General features: G+C 37.2%; 1 protein-coding gene across 2 annotated transcripts in view; it reads right to left on the reverse strand.

Annotated features, from left to right (window-relative positions):
- The window catches only part of DACH2 (dachshund family transcription factor 2), a 286945-nt gene that overhangs the window by 139823 nt on the left and 124802 nt on the right, over nt 1-22320 (reverse strand). The window lies entirely within an intron of this gene.

Consider the following 22320-nt stretch of genomic DNA (forward strand, 5'->3'; position numbering starts at 1 on the left):
CCATGCTCTTTCTGGCAACTGCTATGGGCCAGCTCAGGGATGACCAAGCATCTCAGCCTGCCCATCCAGGCTGGCCTCAAGGAGGCACACCTACAGGGACCTCTACAATCCATACACTGGCCAAGCTTTTTCATTATCCAGGGCTTCCCACTTCTTACAGGTCATGAATGGAGAGGGATCTCAGCAGTTCTCAGCTCTGAGGCCATGCACCTGGACTATCCAAGACCGAAAAGTTACACGGCCTAAAGATGAGGAATGGAAACCTACAACACCATCTTTATGATAATAATTTCCACCTTCTGAATCATGGTGGGTAACAGTCTATTTCTGAAGATGCAGTAGTAATTTAACAGTTAACTTTCCCAACCCTGACTATTTATGTTCTTGGACTGACTTGTGTTTCTGCTTACTACAGAAAGGTTAAACCAAGAATGTTAGCCCAACCCAGCAAAAACTCAGCACGCCTTGACCATCTTAGGAATTATGATTCTGATTTTTAACCCAAAATGTTAAAGATCTTTATATTCACATTACATTTATGTATTTTCAGCTATCACATTTGTCCCTTAAATCAGTATGCATACATGAAATCATCCTGTACAGCTGCCATCATAATACAGATTTACGGAGCAAAGAACCATTTGAATCAACTTTCCCAAGCCAAGTAATAAAAATAACAGCCTCCTAGTGTTTGTAACAGCATTGCAGCTTCTCTTTGATCAAAACAAATTTTACTTTGTTGAATAATAGAGGATTTGACAAAATAAGGTGAAACATTGTATAAAATAACTATGCTGCAACAATGAATGAGGTTTGAATAGAGAGCATTTCCAAAATGACTTCAAGTCCACAAAGAAATTTCAGTTAAACCTCACTCTATCAACTTACAGTGGCAAAGCCCTCCATCAATGTAAGACAAACTCTGTGTTTAAATGAAGACAACTTCCAGCAACACTACACAGAGGTACCATTAACCTGTTCATTTTTCACACAGTGTGCTAGTGTTATTTTGTTTTACTGTACATCAAAGTAGCACAAAATCATTTTTTCAGTTTATTATTTTATCTCTATGAAACTATTCCATCCTTTTTCTTTTTCTTTTTCTATTTTTTTTTTTAATCTTCAGGTTAGTCCATTTTGTGTTTCAATTTATTCAGTACTTTTTTTCATTTTTCTTTTTTATGCTAAGTTGTTTATCATACTATGATGGCTATGCAGTACAGCCTCCTACAGAAGCCCAGATTCACTAGGCTGTAACAAGGTAAACCTAAAATAAGAGCATACGAGTTTCACAGGAAGTTAGATGCACATATGGGTTCTCTATTAAAATCACCTGCTGAAATCATTCACTTACTTCATAAGAATATTGCCTACCAGATACTATTAGGCTTGTCTACAGAGCCTTTAAATAAAAAAGAATTGTTACAATTTGAATTTACAGAAGACTGTGCGCACACATGCATCTGGAACTGCTTAGTTGGCACTTAATGAATTTGCAAAAAAGTATAAAGGTAAAACACCTGAAGTTTTAGCAGCTTTCTCCAGGAGAAGAGCTCAACCCAGAAAACTACAAAGCATTCCCTTCTCAAGCTCAAATACCAACAAATCTTTTGCAGAAACCTCCGTATCTTGATATTAAGTTAAAAAAATAAAAATGAAATCTAAAAATCAAACAGTTTTAAAAGAATAGACAAAGAAAACACTTCATTTATGACTTGGGATTTCAGAGGAGGGGAGGGGAGACGGGGAGGTTCACTCCCGGTTATGCCGTTGTATGGACGACATGACTCGTGACTCTGAGCAGACCATCAGAGCCTGTAACCTCCCTGCACCAGGTCTTTACATTTTTCCCAGCACACACTACAAGCAGAAGTGAAACTCTCCAACCTGCGATTAGGTACTGAACTGTATGCATTGTCCAGAATTGAAAAAGTTTTAGAAGACTGCTAGAGAGAAGTTCAGCCCAGGCCTGACCAGGCCCTTCAGAGCCCTGTGCGACCACACGTCCATGCAGCCTACACACCACAGCACGGCGAGCACATCTGTGACAAGACAGAGCTGTTTTGACAGGCTCTGAACAAAATGCTTACTTCTAACCAGTGATACAGGTATCGCTGAAGAATATTTTAGTGTTAAAGTAGAAGAGTTACGGTCACAAGTCAAGACCATGAAGTCTAAAAGAGAAGTACAATACCACCTTCCATTAATACATTTGGTAATCATATTTTTTTTATAACATAAAGGCAAATAAATAGACCAGCTCAAAGTCTATACTGAACAAAATTCTACTACTATCTCTAAAAAATAAAAACAGCAGCAAAAAAAAAAAACAACCTTGTGTCTTCAATTACTTGCCTAGAGATGACTGGAATTTGGGGGTTTTAACCTGTGTTCAGGCTATGGTTATTTATTTTTTGTCATCCTCCCTCCCCTGCCAAAAAAGGCGCTAAATCTGAAAGAGAACAATGAACTACTGGGACAACATGATCTGAATATTGTTCAGTTCTGATTTGTGCTTGGAATTACATTTGTCAGAGAATAAATTACATTTTAACCAGTATATCTGACAGCTAAACATACATAAAGTAAAATGGTGAGAAATCGTTTATTAGTGTCTATCTCTTCCTTTAGTTTCCAAGCCTGTTGAGATCCAATGGAAAACCAATAGGTTTTCCTCTCAAAGGTTTGTATCTTCCTTAAACATCCCAGGGATTTTTAGTTTGTACCAAAACACAGAATAAGGTTATCTTTCTGATTTTCTTAAAGTTACTGATCAGCTCCATCTCTCCTAACTCTCTTTTACTCTCATTATAGACAACTATATTTTTAAAATGCACAAATTGATCAACACTTTGTAAAATATAATTAATCAGTGGAAACATGCAGCACATCACTGTTGATGTATGATAGTACTTTACTTTTGTGCTTTCAAATAGAGAAGATTTACTAGAATCAGAAGTGAATTTGCATATTAATCAAGACAAATAAACATGTGGTGATTTAACTAGGAAACTGTTATTTGGATGACAATTTAATCAGCTCAGGTTGAAAGGTCCATCACTGCAGCATCCTGTTTCTGCTAAAATATTGATTGCGTTACTGATTTCAGTAATGCTTTATTTTACAGGGCACAAATAACCATGTAATTACTCTTTAATTGAATGGTAATTGCTTGCTGGCAATTATTTGTTAAGTTTTGGAGTTTAATTACTAGGTTATTTGTGTTTTGTGAAATAAAATGTTATGTATTAGTAGCCCTAAATATTTTCTGTATGAATGGTCTGTCACAACTGAAAAAGTAAATTACGATGGTATGAGTTTGACAAATAACACTGTAACATTAAAACTATTATTAAAAGAATCAGATGAATCTTTGAATGCTTTCCCTTTACAAAATTAACATTAGATGTAACATTTGTAAGATAAATGGAGGAATACTGTACCACAGAAGCATGATTTCCTCTGGGGTCTAGTCCACCATTTAGCATAATTTATCCTGATGTTCTGCTTTTCATTCTCTGGGCTTCTTTAGAGGAACTGAAATAGTATCCTATCCTCTTGAGAGCAAAGAATAAACCAAGTAGAAATATATTTCAACAGTACTTCATATTTCTGCAACTGAAGTGGATTACCACCAGCACATTATCTTAGCAGCCTATAAACTTTGTAGAGTTGGCAGTTAGCTAGATAACAAGGGAAAGCATTATGTCTTGCAGTGTCAATGAGATATGACACATTCTGTGATATATTTATTCCAAGTTGTGATAGATGAGGTACCCAATACTTTGATCGTTAAGATTTGAATTTTACCATTACACTTTTCATTTTTGTCATCAACTATTTATGAATTGGCAGGACACAGTTCAGCAAGGACTGCTGATTTTGTTTTTTCAAAAGATATCCGGTTAATAAATTAATTATTGATTCCATGAGACTTGAGCTATTTGGTATAAAAATATGCTACACTTGTGATTTAGAAAGCTCTCATCCCACATTTCTTCAATAGCAATGTATTTGATTAAGTTTAAAGGAGAAATACAGAAGTACTGTATCATGATTGTGTAAATTGCCCCGATAATAGTGGCAGTAACCAGTGCATGTGCTTACACGTAAACCAAAAACCAAAACAACCTTAGTTGCTTTTCTGAAATTTAAACAGGAACCACAAATTACAACTTTGCTTTCCTCAAAGATCATGAAAGGTACTCTTTGAAGTCTTTATCAATAAACATAGCGTTCTTGATAATTTGAGTTTAAGTTATTTCCTTTTATTACCGTAAGATTTTACTTGTAGCATGGATTAAAAATAATCTCCTTGCTTTGGCGTTTATTACAACATTTCAAAGATGCCAATGGTAGTTAAACTCTACTTGACCTTTCAGTGTTTAAGAAGAGAAGCAAACTCTGACCTCGCAGCAACCTGATTCTGTCTCCTCTCAGCGCTGGCAAACTGATCACTTGTCTAACCATTGCAGGACATTGGATCACCAGCCACATCAAAGGCAACAAGAGCCAATTCAGCAGGAGGAAAAAAGTCATCCATGCAAAATGGGCAATTAACATTAATCATACATGAAGTTGTTCGAGCTGATAACTAGAACCTGGTCCTCTCATAAAACAGTGCCCACGCTGGCACGAGGCGAGCCACCACTCATCTCCCATGGGGCTCAGTGCGCTCCTTTTCCCTTCAGCAGACAGAAGGAAACTGAGGAGTTTCATATCGTTATGAATTGGTGTTACTGTTACAAAAAGAAAAAAAGATTCCTTTATGCCACTGAATATTTTAGAAATGTGATTAAAGTGGAATACTGAAATTTTATCAACTTTACCATTAACAATGTAAATTGTTAAAAAAAAAAAAAAAAAAGCACAGTATTGAGTACTTCCTAAAAATCACAGTTTAGAGAAAATCCAACATAGATCTGAGTAACCTCAGAGGCAATTCCCTTGCCAAGAAGGGATGCTGGAGAATACAACATGGCAGAAACAAACTAAACCACCAGACATCCAGCTGGATTTTTTTTATTATTATATTTTTTGCTAAATACATCGATTCAGCAGTTATACATTGCTGTAAAGCACTGGGATATGACAGAAGCCATCAGTCAGACTCTACAGACTATGAGGCAACAGTGAAATGCAAGAGAAGTGGCACCAGCCTTTGGGGTGTCAGTATTGCTGGGTTCACTCAAAGACTCATAAAGCTGAAATAGGCCTCAGGAGGTCACCTGCTCTCTCTACCTCTGCCCCAAGGCAGGATCAAGAACACTCAAATCATTCCTGACAAATGCTGGTCTAGCCTGCCTCTGCAAACACTCGGTGCTGGAGGTTTCACGACATCCCTAGGCAATCCACGCCAGTGCTCAGGCCGGCCTTCCTATCAGGACAGGTTTGTGGGGGGAAAGGGAGGTGACATCTAACCTAGTTTTCCTTTGTTTCATTTGAGCAAGGTACTTTTTGTTATCAGCTCAGCAGATATAGACACACTTTGTATTTTTGAGGACTTGTTACATTTTGCCATTGTGAGGTTTTCATACGTATTGATGGAATTTATAAAATTGGTGTTTATACCTTCATGATCTTCACTCCCTAAGCATATTCTAGAGATAGCACAGGTACATGGCTAATGCCCATAATCAAAAACAGTGTAACTTGACCCTCTTTAGCTTTCTCTTAAACTGCATTTGTCCTTATTGAACTGAAACATTTAAGAGAACCTTTACATTTTCTCAAGATCACTTTGCATCCTAATGCAGTGTGCTTGAAAACCCTGCCACCTTGGTGCTCTCTTTAAGATTAATAAGCATGCATATATATTCATCAAACAAATGATTACTGAAGCTCTTGAAGCAGACTGAAAGAAAGCAGCCCCCGTACTTCCAGTTTGATCTGAACTCACAGCAAACATCTTCTCAGCATGCTTTTCCAGTACGCTTGTTTTTTAAATCACATTTTCATGAGAAGCACATTTTTTTAGTTTGCTTAAGAGGATGTCAAGTGACACCATTTAAAAATAATAATAATAATAATAATTAATAATAATAATAATAATAATAATAATAATAATAGCTTACTGAATTCAACTTAGTTCCTGGCAGTACGAGTCAGGTAGGATGTAATGGTTAGAAATGGCATGGTCAAGTTCAATGCACTTGACATGGAGCCCTCCAAACCTGATGTTATTAATATTATCTATAAAGATGTAGAAAATTGCTCTAAATTATTTACCACAAGTGAAACAAAAACAAAAGGTACCTAATGCCATAACCAAGGGCTGACACTTGCTTCCAAAAAGAGAAGCACACTGTCTTGGTTAATAGGCCATATTATGCAATAAAGTGTTTTAAAATGTGAGTTGTAAATGTTGGACGGGCACTCACAGGCTGTGAGGAACAGCTCAGGGCACTGCCTCCACACCAGGCCAGAAAGGTACAGTAAGGCAGAGTGCAGGAGGGGCAGGCTGCTCAGCCCAACATTTTCACGTCTGTGATGCTCTACAAATTGGAAAGGACTTACAGACGGTATTACACTTGGCAGATACATACATGCAATTAAGGTGAGACACCAAACAGCAGCAAGTTGGTTCCCCTGGATAACAAGCCAGGTGACTGGCAAACCAAGTCCCTTTACCTTCCACCTCCCTCAAGTGCTTCTGGGGAGCAGAGAAACCTTCTGTGCCAAAACCTTCTAAAATCTGGCTTTATATTTATTTAGAAGATGCCAAGCTACACCTCAGACCTCCTGGAAGCACTGGCTTCCCTAACAAGTCTGATAAAGCCACCTGCCCAGGAGAGGAGATGCAATGCGTTATGCTTTATTCTGCCTTTTTTTGCCCACAGCAAATTCTTGGTGTCCGCATTTTCCACAAGTGAGTCCAAATATATCTCCAATTATTAATACCAGTGTTGACATTTTCTTGATAAAGATTCATTAAATTTTTTCTTTGTCAAAGACAGAAAGGTGATGGAACAGACAATTTAAGGGTTGACTACTCACCTGACAGAAAGTATAACTGTGAAGCTATTTTATACTTCATTTACTTGACCTAGTTACAGTACTTCTAACCCCAAATGTTCACAAACCGTGACCTTGCAATCAATGAGAATAAATAAAATTTTAATGTTTTCCAAGTTCCATTTTGCACATTTTTTTCTTTTTTTCTTTCATAATCTTTATTTTCTAAAATCACACTTCTAAGCTTTTTTTACTAGAAAAGACCAGGAAAAACTGAAGAGTGTTGGTTTGTTGGTTTTTTGTTTGTTTGTTTCTCCCATAAGTATCACAGCTGACTGCTGCTGAGATTCTCCAATTAGTTGACATCAAAATTTCCCATAAATAAGTAACTGAGTACCAACTATTTTGAGAAGTGCAAAAGCAGAACTCATCTTCTGCAGTAAATGTGAATGAAAATTATCATTAGGACTTATCTTTGGCTTTTAGTTTAGTTACAGTATGAGACAGGACAGACATTTCTTTGCCTACTATATTAAAGGGTCTTCAGGTACAGAATAAAGAAAAGATTTCAATTTTATTTTAAAAAACAAATATGAGTCTGATCCCCAAAAAACCCAATTAACGCTATTTGGAAAAATATTGGATAAGCATAGAGGAATATAAATCATAGAGGAATATAAATCAATCTAATTTTTAGTTAAACTTTTTTTTTTTTTTTCAGAACATCATCATCTCTTCAAATATCTCAATGTAGTCTATTATGTACCACTTAAGAAAAGATCACAAATTCAGGACTACCTGTTTTTAACTGTATTACATTTAAATATAGAATTTAAATGAGCATCCTGTAACTTTCTAACTAGATATATTTAGAAGCCCAGCTGGAGAACTTTCCTAAAAATGTAAGACTGAAAGAGTCAATACTTTGATAACATTCTTTGTAAAGCTATTCCAAGTCTTATCCCCACGCTGCCCTACAAGAGTTTTTGGTTATTTAGTGATTACGTTATTTAAAAGTTCTGTTTACGTCTATAGTCAGAACATTTATCTTAATTCTTAGTATTCAAATGCTATTGTTTTTCAGCTGTATTAGGGAACAGGTGATTAGTTCTTATTTCAGAAATAAGCAGTTAAACTTTTTCTTAAGTCAGGCACTTCAAAGTTTTAAGCCCAAAAGGCTGTTTGGTTCTTTCAGATTTAAAACTTTGAGTAACTCTTTCTGAATTACTTATGACTGTGCCTGAAGATACATAAAATGCCTCACCATTCCTGCTGTTAATTTTTCCCCGTCAAATAACACTTGTCACATGAAAATGGGGAATAAATCACCAAATCTCAAAATTGTGGTGATTCACAGCTGCACACAAGATGGAAGGCCTCTAACACACCGCACCAGCTCAATTAAAGGGTATGTCAGTAATGAAATTGAAAGCGTGACTACAGCACATGTACGTATACACACACTAATTTAATATAAATACATTAAATTAGTAACTGTATCAGTCAAGATGCAGTGCACAGACGAAATACAGTTCACTTAGTAACTTGAGATCATACCCAGTGGGACAAAGTTCCTGCTGCTGTGGTTTTTTAATGCTACTGTTGCCCTCTCCACCTAGACTAAGCCTAGCAGGAGAGAGCCTGTCTGTGCTGGAATCATGCCACAAACTATATACCCAGAACCACAAATTTAAATTCCAGATTTGTTTTCAAAACAATACTTACCCAAGATGTCCAGCTAAACCAAATGTGAAAGTGCCAGATACCTCACAGATATTGTCAAGTACATAATGATAATGAGCTTTGCAAACCCCAACCTAGCTACTCAGCTAATACTAGTATATTTTGAATCCAGTGAAAGCTGTGAACTACTGGAAATTATAGGCATTACCAGTATGCAACTTGCATTCTGTAAGAGGAAGCCCCCTTAAAAACGTGTTCAGAATTATTTCAGCTGTAGGTCGGAAGCCCAGCACAGATGTGAATGGATGTCGAGGCTGGAACTGAGGACAGCATGGGAGCAAAGAGCTCCCCTCCAACCAGCCCACATTTTATGCCAGCAAAGGCATGGACAGAATGAAGGTTTTACTAGGCCAAGCCCTTAATGGCTTGCTTTCCTCAAAGAGCTACAGAAAATGTTAGCAATCCTCTTTCAGTAACTCTCAATTTCAGCATATGGACAAATGGACAAGATTGCATAGGCCTCTGCTACCTACCACTATTTACTGCATGTCTGTTCAGAGCCTGATGGGTTTCCTTCCCCAGCTGACAGCTCAATTTCTGGGCCGTCAGCAAGCTCTGCCCGGGGCTGAGGACATCACTCAGCCCAGCCATTGCTCCCTGAAGACACAGGTCCCAAACCCAGGACTGCGGGACTGAATCACCATCTCTTGGGATAAGCAACATGTAAGATCTGCATGGTGACAACAAACTGCCTCAATCTCACCTACAAAGGAAATACTTGAATGAGGAAATTATCTGCATTAAGATTTCAGGATTTACCTCACAGACTAAAAAAATAAATAAATATTGAAGTGAAAAGTGAATGATAAAGGGCAACAGGAAACTCACTTTCATTAATGAGGCCGAACATCACATACTGTGGTGCACAGTCCGACCCAGTACAAAAATACGCTGTTACATTCAGGAGCTATAAATTCACTTTCATCTGATTTAATTTAGCACCAAATTTTTCAAGTACTACATTACAATTTCTACATACCTACTTCTATAAATATTTGCAAGGATACTTTCAAAGCAAGGAATCATCATCTATTACAAACACTCATTATTTGTCATATACGTCTGAATTATATTAGATCCTTACAAGTTTTACTTTTGACCTGTATCTGAATTCAATGCCAATTTAGGGGAACATTATACAGAAAGGTTTTTGAAATACTGCTGTTTTCCACTGAGCTGTATCTCCTTAAGATTCAATTCAATAAAGCTTGTAAAAAATGTGACTGTTTAAGCCCATTATCTATAGACAAAAATCTAATAGGAAGCACTTGACATATTTACAGCACTTTGTAACAAATAACCCACATAAGATGATAGCTAATTCCGTAACAGTGGTATATTGTAGTGCAGTGGTACAATATTTTCATAGCAATTCAACTCTGATGCAATGGGAAACTACTCTTGCTTTAACTGTTTTTAATCTCTACATTACAAGGTTCAGTGTGCTCACAATTTTGCAAAGACTCTTCAAACTTTAGGCTTAGATAATAGAAATTCATCTTTCAAAGAATCACAAATGTAAGAATATCGAAACAGTCCTCTATAGCACCCTTTGCACCTATATCGATGTTGAAAAGAATTGTTCACAGCAATCAAAACGAGCCTCTGTGATTATATCCAGAAGGAAACATCTGAAGGTTAACCTTTACAACACAGAAAATCTCCTTTAGTTAGCTGGTGGTCCTGGAACAGTGTGAAATTAAACAGGCAATATAGGTAAGTACCACATTGCTTCGCATTTCCAGATTTTGTGGCCATATTACCTTAACTTGCTGGCTACTGAGATAAACAAGGTTACTATTTCTACTGCAAATGTACAAAAGAAAAAGTTATTTTTAATCAACAAAACACAAACCTTTAGGACCATGAAAATATAGAAAGGGCAGAAACAAAATTTTCGAAACTCACATTACATTTATCTTTAGAATCTCCCTGATATCATAAAAAGCTACTACGACCAGCCCGATATATCGAGCCCCGTCTGAACAGCCCTGCTAACATGAGCCCTACCTGCCCATAAAACCCTCAAGGCACAGGGGGAAGGTGCTGCCAGGATGACCCCAGGATGCACCCACACTGAGTTCTGTGCTCCTTCTGTATCTGTACACACGAAATGCCGTTCCTTCAGTTCAAGGTTAAACTACGCATAGCTTCCTACATACAGGCATCTGGCGAGGTCTCCAGATACAGAAGTACCTGCTCACATCTGAAGGACAATCCTTGCTCCTGTGTGAATTCATGGGGACATTCTCAGAACCCGGCTACCTCTCCTCATGCCCCTTCACATGCCTGCAGAAAGTGTTTTGGTGGATAGCTCTGTGGCAACAAGGACCCACACCAGGTTAATTTCCCTCTCAGATCTCAGATCCAGCCAATTCTTAGCGACAATTCTCTTTTTGTTTTCAGAGACTTACAAGGATTTCTCTCCTGTGAGCCAAAATCATAAACCCAGTCCTTCCTGAGAGTGCAGTCCTGATTCAGGCTCACACTTTGAGGACTAACTGGAGCATAGGTTTGGGAGGGCCATCTAGTTTTCATTTTAAGGCCTCAAGTGATGGATCATCCACTGCATTATTTCTTCCAATAATTGACCATGTAACGACTTTTTCTACTACCAAAAATCAGCCATCATTGCTGTATCAACAAGGTTCTTTGTCAGCCACCACGTATTTGCTTGGCTTTTCTTCCTGCTTTGAAGAACGCACTCAACAGAAAATTTCTCCACATGCATGGAGTTAGACCAAACAAATAATATCTTTAGAAAAGTCTAACAGAAAATTCTGCAGCTAGTCCATCAAATATTCACATCACATGTCATGGAAATGACTTAGAAACTATCACTAAGGTACACAGTAATGCCTCTGCTTGTATTAGGGATATTCCAACATGCAATTCTCAAATAAATACACTGACCAGCCAAACAAAAACAACTCCAAAGAGAAGATCTTAATTTGTCCTTTCAAATTTTAATGTGGCAATTAATTTAAGGAAAGTACCTGTAATGATTGTTTTCTGGATGGAAAAGTTCTTAATATAATCATTACAAAGTAAATGCCTAAACTATGATGAATAGAAGAGTAGCTTTTTTAAACAGTAACAGGATAGTTAAGAAATGCTATGATGGTGACTGGTAGGTATTATCTCGGTAAGTCTCTGGACTTCAAAGGTTCTGACTTTAGAAACAAGTTTAGGAACAGAGCCTGAAGTCTAAAACATAGCCCCTGAAGTTAAAAACTCCTCAAAAAGAGGTCAGGAACCTTGCCCTCCAAGGTGATTTTTAAACTGTCAAAACCCTGATTAAAATAATATGCTAGTAAACTTCATTTGCATCATTTATCTCAATAATGCCACGTGGCTAGTGAAGAAACTCGGAACTTTCTCGAAGATGCCACCAGGACTGCAGCTGCTGTAACAGCGTGGGGGTCAGCAAAGGGGCTGAGCAGAGGCAGGAGAGGAGTATAAATACATACATCTTCATATACAACAGCTTTGTCACTGAATTTCCTCTGTTACCTCAAAAAAAAAAAAAAAAAGTTGTAATATCAATTATGTGAAGCAAGACTTACCCTGCAGTAATGCTAGAAATTCGTTATATTTTGCACGTGTGCATGTGCACACACAGACACACACACACAAACTTTACCTGACTGAAACTCTTTATAACAGCAGATGATTGAAATGAGAGTGAACACCATGCTGCACCCTTCAGTTCTGAGTCAGGCCAGCCTCAGAGTTCATTATATGACAAGGAGTACATTTCAACTAGGATCTGTAACTCAGCTGGGCACCAAAACCACGGATTCAGTAAAGTCACTGGTTTCATGACGGGGGATTCCTGCCCGACCTCCCCCTGCCGCGCTGTGTAAGCAGCCGGTCTCGCTCCCTCCCTGACATTACAGCCTCAGTCCTTCCCTTTTGCTAACATTCCCTCTGCTCCACCAGGAGCATTTACCCTTTTTCTCCCAGGTGGTCTAACAGATGCATATCTAATCCGAGTGAGAATAATTATTCTCTGCTCGTAGTTAGCTTTGAATAATACTGGTTTGGCTACGCGACTTGAAGAAGTACTTTTGTGACCAAAAGCTTGTCTGCTTTTCTAGTGACAGCTCCCCAGAGATGTAACCCACACCCACGACCCTTCTCACCGCAGCTGCAGCTGCTTTGCCACTGACACAGAAACACAATGTCATTTTGCAAATGCACCTTCTGAAGTCATCTAGGCCCTGTCATACATGATGAGAAAATCTGCAAGAAAAGAACTACAGGAAAAGCCAAAGTAAGTTCAGGGCACTGAAAAGGCACATAAGTTATTCACAGGTTCAGGGATTTCCTGAAATAAAATATTTCCTAGATTAGATACAATCGTTTATCACAGAAGTCGTACCTGCTGTTGATTTTTTAAAAAGATCTCCCTTCAGACTGAGCAGTTTGTCTCTGCCCAAAAGTAGGCACTATATTAACTACGAGCATCCACTTCCTCCTCCCTCAGCACAAACAAACAACATTTAGCTTGGCTTCAGGAAGACAGAAAATATGAAATGTGTGTTGGTTTGTGTGGCAAGAGACTGTATAAGTACAGTCCCACTCCTACTACAGGCAAATATAGTCTTGCCACCGACTTCAATAGAACAAACATACATCATCTGCTCAATTCACTGTTTCTTAGTAAAAATGTTTTTTTAAAAAGCTGTTGAAAAAGACTGAAAGAATTCAAGTAAAAGAGTGTTTGTAACCAGATTTCCTGGAGATAAATGAAAGACATACGTTTCCATGGCTGCCAGCCTACTAAATTTTGCAAGCATAAATATTTACCTAGGACTAGGGGGTGGGGAAATCAGGAAGAAAACCACCATCTAGCCCCTTCAAAGTTTAAATACTGTAACACAGAGGTCATTATTTATAAATAGAAATAGGGAGCACATCTTTTCTGTGTATATTTCTATCATGCTTTTCATCCACTCCATGTGCCTTCTATTATTACCATTCTTACACCAAAAGAAAAAAAAAACCTCTATGTCACTTGCTCACACTGTATGCATTAATTTTCTTTAGGCTTTCTTGTGGTTATTGATTTCCTGCTTTGTTGAAGTGGCTTTGTTTCTTTCTCAGCAGGCTATCCATTTTAAAACAACAGTTGTTCAACAAATAAAAAAAATATTCTAAAATTAAATTAGTTTTATCTTCATTTATTTTTATCTGAGTTAAGTGCTTGTGACACATTTCCCCTAATAAAAAGGAAATACTTAATGCCTCCCAGCATGCAGAGCGCACCAAGTAAAATTTTTCTTTTCTAATAAGACAAATATATTTTTATGATTGGAAACATGAAAGAAAAAGTAAAGTACAAATAAAGCTTCTTTTGTATTCATATATTGTAATCATTACTGTGACCACTATTTTCACATCACCAAAATTATCTGGTCTAGAGCCAAATTCATTTAAGCCCTATCTTGCTACACTTGAAGTCATTAGAAGAATCCTTTTTTTCTTCTTTCAGCGCAAGTGGGATCATGCATTAGCACTGCAATCATTTATCCCGCTAAGCAGAGTCAGTTTGTTAGCCTCTTCCACAGGACCAGTCCCAGAGATCTTACACACAGACCTTATGTGGTAACAAGGATGCAGATGAATACAACTTTTATTTAATCAACTGCAACAAGAAGAAGAAAAAATAGCATTTTTTTTGTAGAGGTGACGGGTCTGACATGTGCTAAATGTTGTTTCTAGGCTGTATGTTTGACAAGCGCCAGTTCCAGCGTTCTAAGGCTTGTTTTCCCCGGCTGCCCTCCAATGTGCTTATTAGCTAACTGAAATCTGGAGAACTGCAGAAAAATAATCAGGAAACATGTAGCCACTGTATTAAGACACAGCTTGCAAATTTCCTGCTAAAAGCATACAACGAAGTGCCAACTATTAGGGCCCCAAAAGCTCCTCTACGTTTTCCTCTCCACATTCTGTAATAGATCCTCCTTTGTCAATGGCAGGAATTTGCTGTTATAGCATCTTCCTTATCATTGTGTCTTTAAGATGAAGCTTGCATACTACTGCTCATACATGAGAGTTCTTTCCAAAAGCACTGGGCTTTACATACTTCATCCATTTATTAAAGAAAAAAAACAAACAAACAAAAAAAACACTACATTTCTCACATTGAATACACTGTTCCTTTAGGGAGGGACATTTTTCTAAAGGATTCATGGGATAATTACATAGCCAAACAGCAGATACAGGATTCTTCAGAAATGCATTTAAGTTAGGTGGACACAGATGTGGGACTGGACCTTTCACAGCCAACGTGGCACAAGAGCTGCTTGCTGGTACCACGACAGTCAAAGATCCAGGTGCAGCCTTCATGCTGAGACTGCACAGGCTCATATCTCAAAATTATCATGTGTGGGTGATAACGAAAGCCATTTACAACTTCCCCTCTTTTTGTTTCTACAGCCACGCAAGCAGAGAACAGAAACAGCGGTGAGCAACCAAAAGGGCCGTGTACAGCCATACACTTGAGCACCGCTGCCCACAGCCCAGGAGCCCTGCATACCTCCCGTTGGTTTGCATGAAATGTGGTTCACCAGATTTCAGCCAGTGAATAGGCACATTGGAGGATAGAGGCAGAGAGAAAACAAGCCTCAGAAAGCTGTGAGCAATCCTCAACCTAAGTGATTTGAAACAGAGCTGTGATGTAACTTATCCTTGCAGCAGATAAGTATTTTCTAGAGATCGTTGTCATTACAGAAAAATTGAGCCCAACGGTGAAAATCACCCTGAACTGCAGGTAGACATTGTAACCCCGAACCCCCCGTGTTTGCCACTTACAAAGCAGTCACAAAGCCCACCTGATCACAGTTCTGATACCTGCACGCTCTCTAGGAGACCAAACACAAGCCTGGATCCCTCCCAGAGTCCTAGACCCCTTTGCAAGGATAAGTACTGTCAGAAATATTTACAGAAGGGTGAAATGTAGTGCCCAAGGGGCACCCACTTATGGCACTCTGTAGAGTAACTGGTGATAAGTTTACAAAACTACAGAGGAAAAAAAAAATGATGTAGAAATATGCAGACTAAATTTAAAGAGGAAATAGTTTTTGAAAAAGTTTGCAGGATATAGGAAATGGAAAGAAAAAATGTTTTCATTCAGTTTCCTGTTTAGATGTATGGATAGATTTGACTTCAAATAGATGAGCCACACAGAAGTTTAGTTTATAAGGGTCAGACGGTAACAGTTTCTGTTTAATCCTTGATTTACATTAACTTACAGGAAAATTAATGATTTTAAACAGGCATCAAAGTGAGGCTGGTTTTTGCGTTTTGCTAACTTTGTTTGAGGAACAATTGTTTCCTTTATCTGTCTTCTACAAAGTTAGCGATTGTGTTTAAATTAAACTACTCATTTAGCCTTCAGGCACAGCATATTATGAGTTGCCTTTAAATGAACATTAGCCCCTTAAGAGTGCAAACTCTTTGACAGCTCTTTTAGATTCTTGCGCTTACCTGAGCAATCACAAAACCACTCTTCGCAACTGCACACATTATAATTTACACATTAAAACAGCAGGTTTTCACCTTAGGTCTGTTACCAAGAATAATCCTTCGAAATCTTTTTGTAAGAATATAATTATAAATGTGTAATTAACATCAAAAGAAAGGTCCTTAAGAAAACTGTAAGAGTAATATTGCCTATTTTAATGCCTCGACCAGATGGTGGTTTAAAGAAAGTGATTTAAAGAAAATAAAAAGTCACATTTTCAGTCTGGAATGATGTGTCAAGTGGAAAATTTGAGATATAAAAGCTAGGGTTTTACAGGTTTGTCTAACCATCCGAAGTGCTCTTAATTCTTTTATTTTGCTGCTGGACAGACAAAGGAGCTGTAAACATCATTACTGATACGCATCAGTACAAAAACATGGAGATACCATGTGCAAAAAGAACTATTTGTTGCATTTTTTTTCCTGTGAACTGATCCCATCCAGTGACTGATTTTCCCCAAGGATGAATAATATATTCATTTTTGTCTTTTGTTACGACTTAAAATTGTACAGTCTAATCCTGGAGTCTCTTCCTTTAAAAATACAGGTGCTTCCCTTTTACTAATTAAGCATGAGTTCTGGCTAACTGTTGACATTCTCAAATTGGCGTGATCGCCTTGGAATAAATGGCTGACAGAATTTCCAACTTTGTTTTATTCCAGAAAACACTAAGGTATTTTTTAAAGCTGTAGAAAAATTAGCTCAGAAGTCTCCATTATGAAAATGAACCAGCTGCATTATCGGACACCCAGGCTGTAGTACTATAAAGTAGTTATATTTCTAGTAGTATTCTCTGCTTGAGAACAGTTAACTCAGGATAATTACCAAATATCACATAATAAACTGTCAAATTTGACAATAAACTCAGCTGCTTAACTTAATTCCAATTTCTATCACTTTAGATATACATTTCTTCCCTTGAAATTTAAGAGCTTTAGGAATTAGTTGTTTTTTTTTGTTTTGTTTTGGTTTTTTTTAGTAAGTTTCAGAAGATAAGCAATAGCTATCTATCCTCTGTGTTACTAGAAGTAGTATCAGCAACTTTCAGAATCAGAACAGAGTCCGGAACAATCAGAACAGAGTCTGGAACGCCAGAAACTTAATTACTACTTTCTCTCTTACAGACACCAAAATAATGCAGGTTTTTAGTTAGCATTTTCTGACATTATGACCTCAAAAAACTAAATTGGAAAGCACTGTTTCTAGCCAAGACATGTTTGGGTCATCTTTTAAAGCCTGTGTTGCAGAGACTTGCGAACAGACAAATAACTATGAACAGAAAAATTCACTCTGTGCTGCAATTTAGATCATGAGGGGACAACCTTAATTCCCATCAACAATGCAGAAAAACAAATCTATCCCCTTAGTGCAAAAATCAACAGCCGCAAGATTTTTTCCCCTAATTAGTCTTTTTAACTGACGATTTCATAATAAAATAAATGGATATTTTAGTTAAAGCAATGTAATTAGTTCACAGGTCATTTAATTCTTTTTCCTTAATTTCAAAAATAGCTTTTAATGAAATATATATACATATATATATATATATATACACACACTTCTAAAGGAGTCCAGATAAGGTAGCATGAAAATCTGTTCTGTTAGTGTCCCAGTCTAAGCACCGGGAAGTTTCCAACGTGGAGAAGTAACTTCTGCTTCCAATAAACAGTTAAAAAGTAAGAAGAGAATGTTCTCAGGCTGCTGACAGCACACAGTTGCATTGCCATTAAGCAGAATAAAACCTTTCTGCAAAGACAGACTTGTAGAATTAATTGATGTATGGGAGAAAAAAGAAGATTCAATACATTTAGACTATAATTTAAAAAGAAAAACCAACTAATAGAGTGTCTTGCTCTAATAAAAGATTAGTATGGATGTGAGCACTCATGGACTGAAATGGAGTGAACGATGGTATAGAGAGGAGCTACCTTGAAGATTCAGCAATAAATTGATTTGGCTCTAACTCAATCTAATACTATCATAAACAATCCAAATGGAAAGCAGAAAACTTAAAAAAAAAAAAAAATCACAGAAGAGACGTCACTGACAGGAAAATGGAAATATTAGAGAAGCTTTCAAAGAGATGTGAATGAATAAAAACCTTTAAATGGATTCAATTTTATTTTTAAAAAAGCAAAATTAATGAAAATGTAGCTCTCCAAAAGAGAGGCAACATCTGTAATGGTAATAAGCTGAGGGACGTTTAAGAGATTGCAAATTAGGCAGATGTGATACAGCAAGGAAAACATCCAACTTTGTGCTGGGCTGCATGCCTGGAAGCATCATGTCAGAAAAGGAAGAAATTGCCCTAGCTCATCTGCTCCTGTACGGTTATACCTGGAACTGCATGTGTATTTCTAAACAACCTAATTACAAGAAAGATTACCAAGCTAGAGAGAATTGAAAACGCAGCAATCAAAATGATTAAGTCATAAGAAAGAAGTGATTTAAAATGACAGATTAAGAATTTCATTTCTGTATTCTATCTATGCGGTAAATAGGAGATGAGAAAAGAACGTTCATAATAAAAGAACAAATCTAGCAGTTTGGGAATATATCAGCAAAAATGCACATTTTTCCTTTTTGCACTGCTCCAATAACACTTTGAAGATAACTTACTTCTTTTAAATCAGAAATGGTATAAAGGCAGAGGATGTCCCAGATCCCCACAGGCTTCTTCTAGGGCTGAGCTGGACAAGTGAAATGAAGAGGTTACAATTTCACGGTCCTGATGCTTTGAAAAACAGCCTGTGGGGAGATTTTACCACTCCATACTTGTGGCCTGAGTACCTGAAGAGGTATTTTAGCTTTAAAACTTGTGTGGTCTGGATTTTGGCACAGGACAGAGTATTTTCTAATGACGTTATGACAAATTTGGTTTTCCTTCTCAGAACATTCTGAGAAGAGCAATGCTTGAATACTTTCCGATTTCTCCTTCAGTATTGCTCACTACTGCTTCCTAGCTTTGATTGTACAGCTTTTCCTAAAGCAAATATTAACAACAGAATAAATTTCTTAGCTAAGTGAAAAGGTTATTTTCCAGTGATACTTAAAAGAGCACAGTTATTCTAAAGCATTACTCTACCATGACTAACTGACATTAGAAGAAGTGTAAAGTACACAACCTGATTCTTTTTCAAATACATCAGAAGCCATTTATTTTCAAATCACATAAAATCTGTCTAGGATGAAATTCTGCTTAGGTTGCACTGTTGTAATCTCAAGGGAAAAAGTACCTTTTTCAGTAATTCATTGTAAGCCCATTTTTTTTCATAAAATCTCAAATTTTGGTGCATGGTAAGCATGTTCTAATCATGTTTATTTACCCATTGATTTTCATTGTCATTGGATAGAGACATTTTCTAGGAAAAACAAAGAAGAAAAATTATGAAGCCTTGAGAATTTTTCCTAGTTTCATTTCTTAGCACATGCTTTTCTAAGTGGAAAGGACTTCATTTTTATTACTATATTACTTCCCTACAGCATGCTCATTTTTAACTTTGTAACAGTGGTAAGTGCTTTCCAACAGTGTACGAATCATACCTTTTCAATTAGTTAACAGTGTTCAATTAGAGTTTGATTGTGATCATGCACTTCAAAAACAGATCCCTTCCATCGTATCCCAAATGCTGCTATCTCTTAATCCCTACTAAAGCACAGCTCTCTACAGTTTGACAGAAATGTTATCATTTACTTGAACATGACTGACCCCATAAAATGCTGTAACCCTCAAAGCTCCTGGGAGTAAGACACAGAAATTCTCTTTACAGGTCTGTGCACCAAGTAAGAACTCCAAGATTATCCTTGTGTGCATTTCTTAATGGAATTAAACTTTGGACCATCATAAATTATTCAAGTAGACCTAACTGCAGTACATGCACACTGCCTTATAAATTGATGCTGAGATTGAATCAGTTAAACATATTAGACCTCCGTTTCTGAAAGTCTTTGGGAGAGAGGAGCACTTGTGCTTGCACTCTTTGTTATGAGCTTTATCCACATACTATATAAATATCAGAAAAGGAAAGGCAAGGGCATCTGAGAATGACATAAAACAAGCAAAATGAAACTGGACATCAATTCAAACTCTACAGCCAAATAATACACAATGCATGACTGATGTGCACATTCAAGTCCAAACAATCTTGCCATATATTTTTAAGATTTGCATTTTTAGTAGATATTTTGACCTATCATATTGTACAGGAGCCTAAAATTTCCATTAATTATCAGGATTCAACTTTACTGAGAGCTTCACAAAGAAGTGACCCTCTTACACAAACCATTTCCAAACTAAAAAGACATTGCACAAAATTAAAAATGAGATAATCAACACAAAGTTGTTCAGAAAAAAAAAAATGCAATGGCCTTTTCTCTTTTCTATGTTTGAATTTCCATATATATATATAATATATAGAGAGAGTTATATTTTCTACCAACTTCACCTTCTGTGTTTTGGGGTTATATTTTTCTGAACTTTTTCAATCTCCTGATTTAAAATAGCTCTTGATCTAAAACAGCATTTTGTTTTTAGAAAAATGTCCAGAAATAAATTGAATTCAGTACTACAGTGTTATCTATACAGCCATTTTCATCAGAATTTCAGTTTCTGAAATTTTAAAAGATGGAGTTCTAAATGTAGACGTAATTACAGGAAACATTAATCTAATGGAACAGGTCAACATAATTAAATAATGCTATAATAAAACATCTAACTAACATTACTTGTCAGTGTCCAAATGTAAGACACTGTTACATCCAGAAGGATGCAACAGAGGCTGCAAAAGAAGACTGACAACTTCACAAAAATTTAAAAAATGGTTAAAACTTTGGCATTGCACCACCTGATGAAAATACTCCTCAAACTCTTGAACTCCTTCCATGTGCACTTCTGATCCCTGACTAAGGTGACATCTCTCTTCAGTAAGTTTTTTCTTAAAAGAGGGAGGGAGATATCATTACTAGATACCAGAAATATTCCCTTACTGAACCTCAGAAATCTCTCTCACTGTTGTTTGCAGTCACTACACCCCTTCCAAAAATTCTTGGTCCTCAAGTCTCAATACTACAGAAGCCCCATAGAGAGAGATTTTGTTTACTTTTTGCCATTAAAAAATATTGCAATTACAGCAACTGTAAATTTGTTCTGCCATCTGTTATCATGGTTTACACAACAGCCAATGCTTTCAGATAGTAAGCTCCAATACTGATAACAAAACATCATTCCAACCGCCGAGCACACAGGAACACAGTTGACCAGAGGCTGCAGTTCAGTACTTGGGCCAAAAATCGAAAAACACAGCATGCCTGAGCTGTGCAGAATTTAGGAAAGTGACCTCTTTTAAACTTGAACTGCACTAGGAGTGAAGATTAAAGCTGTGTAGCTAAAACCAAAGTTATTTCCAATAAAAACCCTGTATAATATGTGACTAAAATTCAATTTTCTACATTAGCCTTTATACCCAGTATCTATGCTGACTGATAGCTATTCCTCAGCTATTTGCCTCAAAACAACCCCCCCCAGGAAAGTTCCTGCTCTTCTTTTTCTACCTGCTTCTTGCCAGAAAGAGCACCAGCACCTTCTTGCTACCCCAAAAAACTCTCTCACAGGAGCTGATGGAGAAAGTGACAACTTGGCTCTACATTTGCATCAGGACTAGGGGCCTGCACAGGTGATGCAGGTGACAAATTCAAAGAGTTCCTGACCCAAAACAGAGATGTGGAATTTCTGGTCTCATTGCAAGGATCCGACCTGGGCGGTGAAGGTAGTGCACAAAGAACATTTCAGAAACTGGAAATGCTATAGATGAATTTTGAGTACCTACAGAGCACCATTCTTGTTAAAAAATATATTTTTAGTACAACTTAGAGAAAACAAGTATCTATCTATCTCATCTCCAAATTATCTGCTTTTCCTTTTGTGTGTTTACAGACAAGATATAGAAAAGCTGTGTTTGAATCTGAAAAGTGGAATGGCACACAAGAAACTTCTCCACTGTGATCAACCATAATTTTATTTCCCGCATTAATTACCGCTACTGACCATCCCTAGCACACAGCAGGAAAGTCTCAGGTGCATCAAATGTCCTGCCT

This window comes from Anas platyrhynchos, chromosome 10 (genome assembly GCF_047663525.1).
Source record: "Anas platyrhynchos isolate ZD024472 breed Pekin duck chromosome 10, IASCAAS_PekinDuck_T2T, whole genome shotgun sequence".
NCBI classification, from domain to species: Eukaryota; Metazoa; Chordata; class Aves; order Anseriformes; family Anatidae; genus Anas; species Anas platyrhynchos.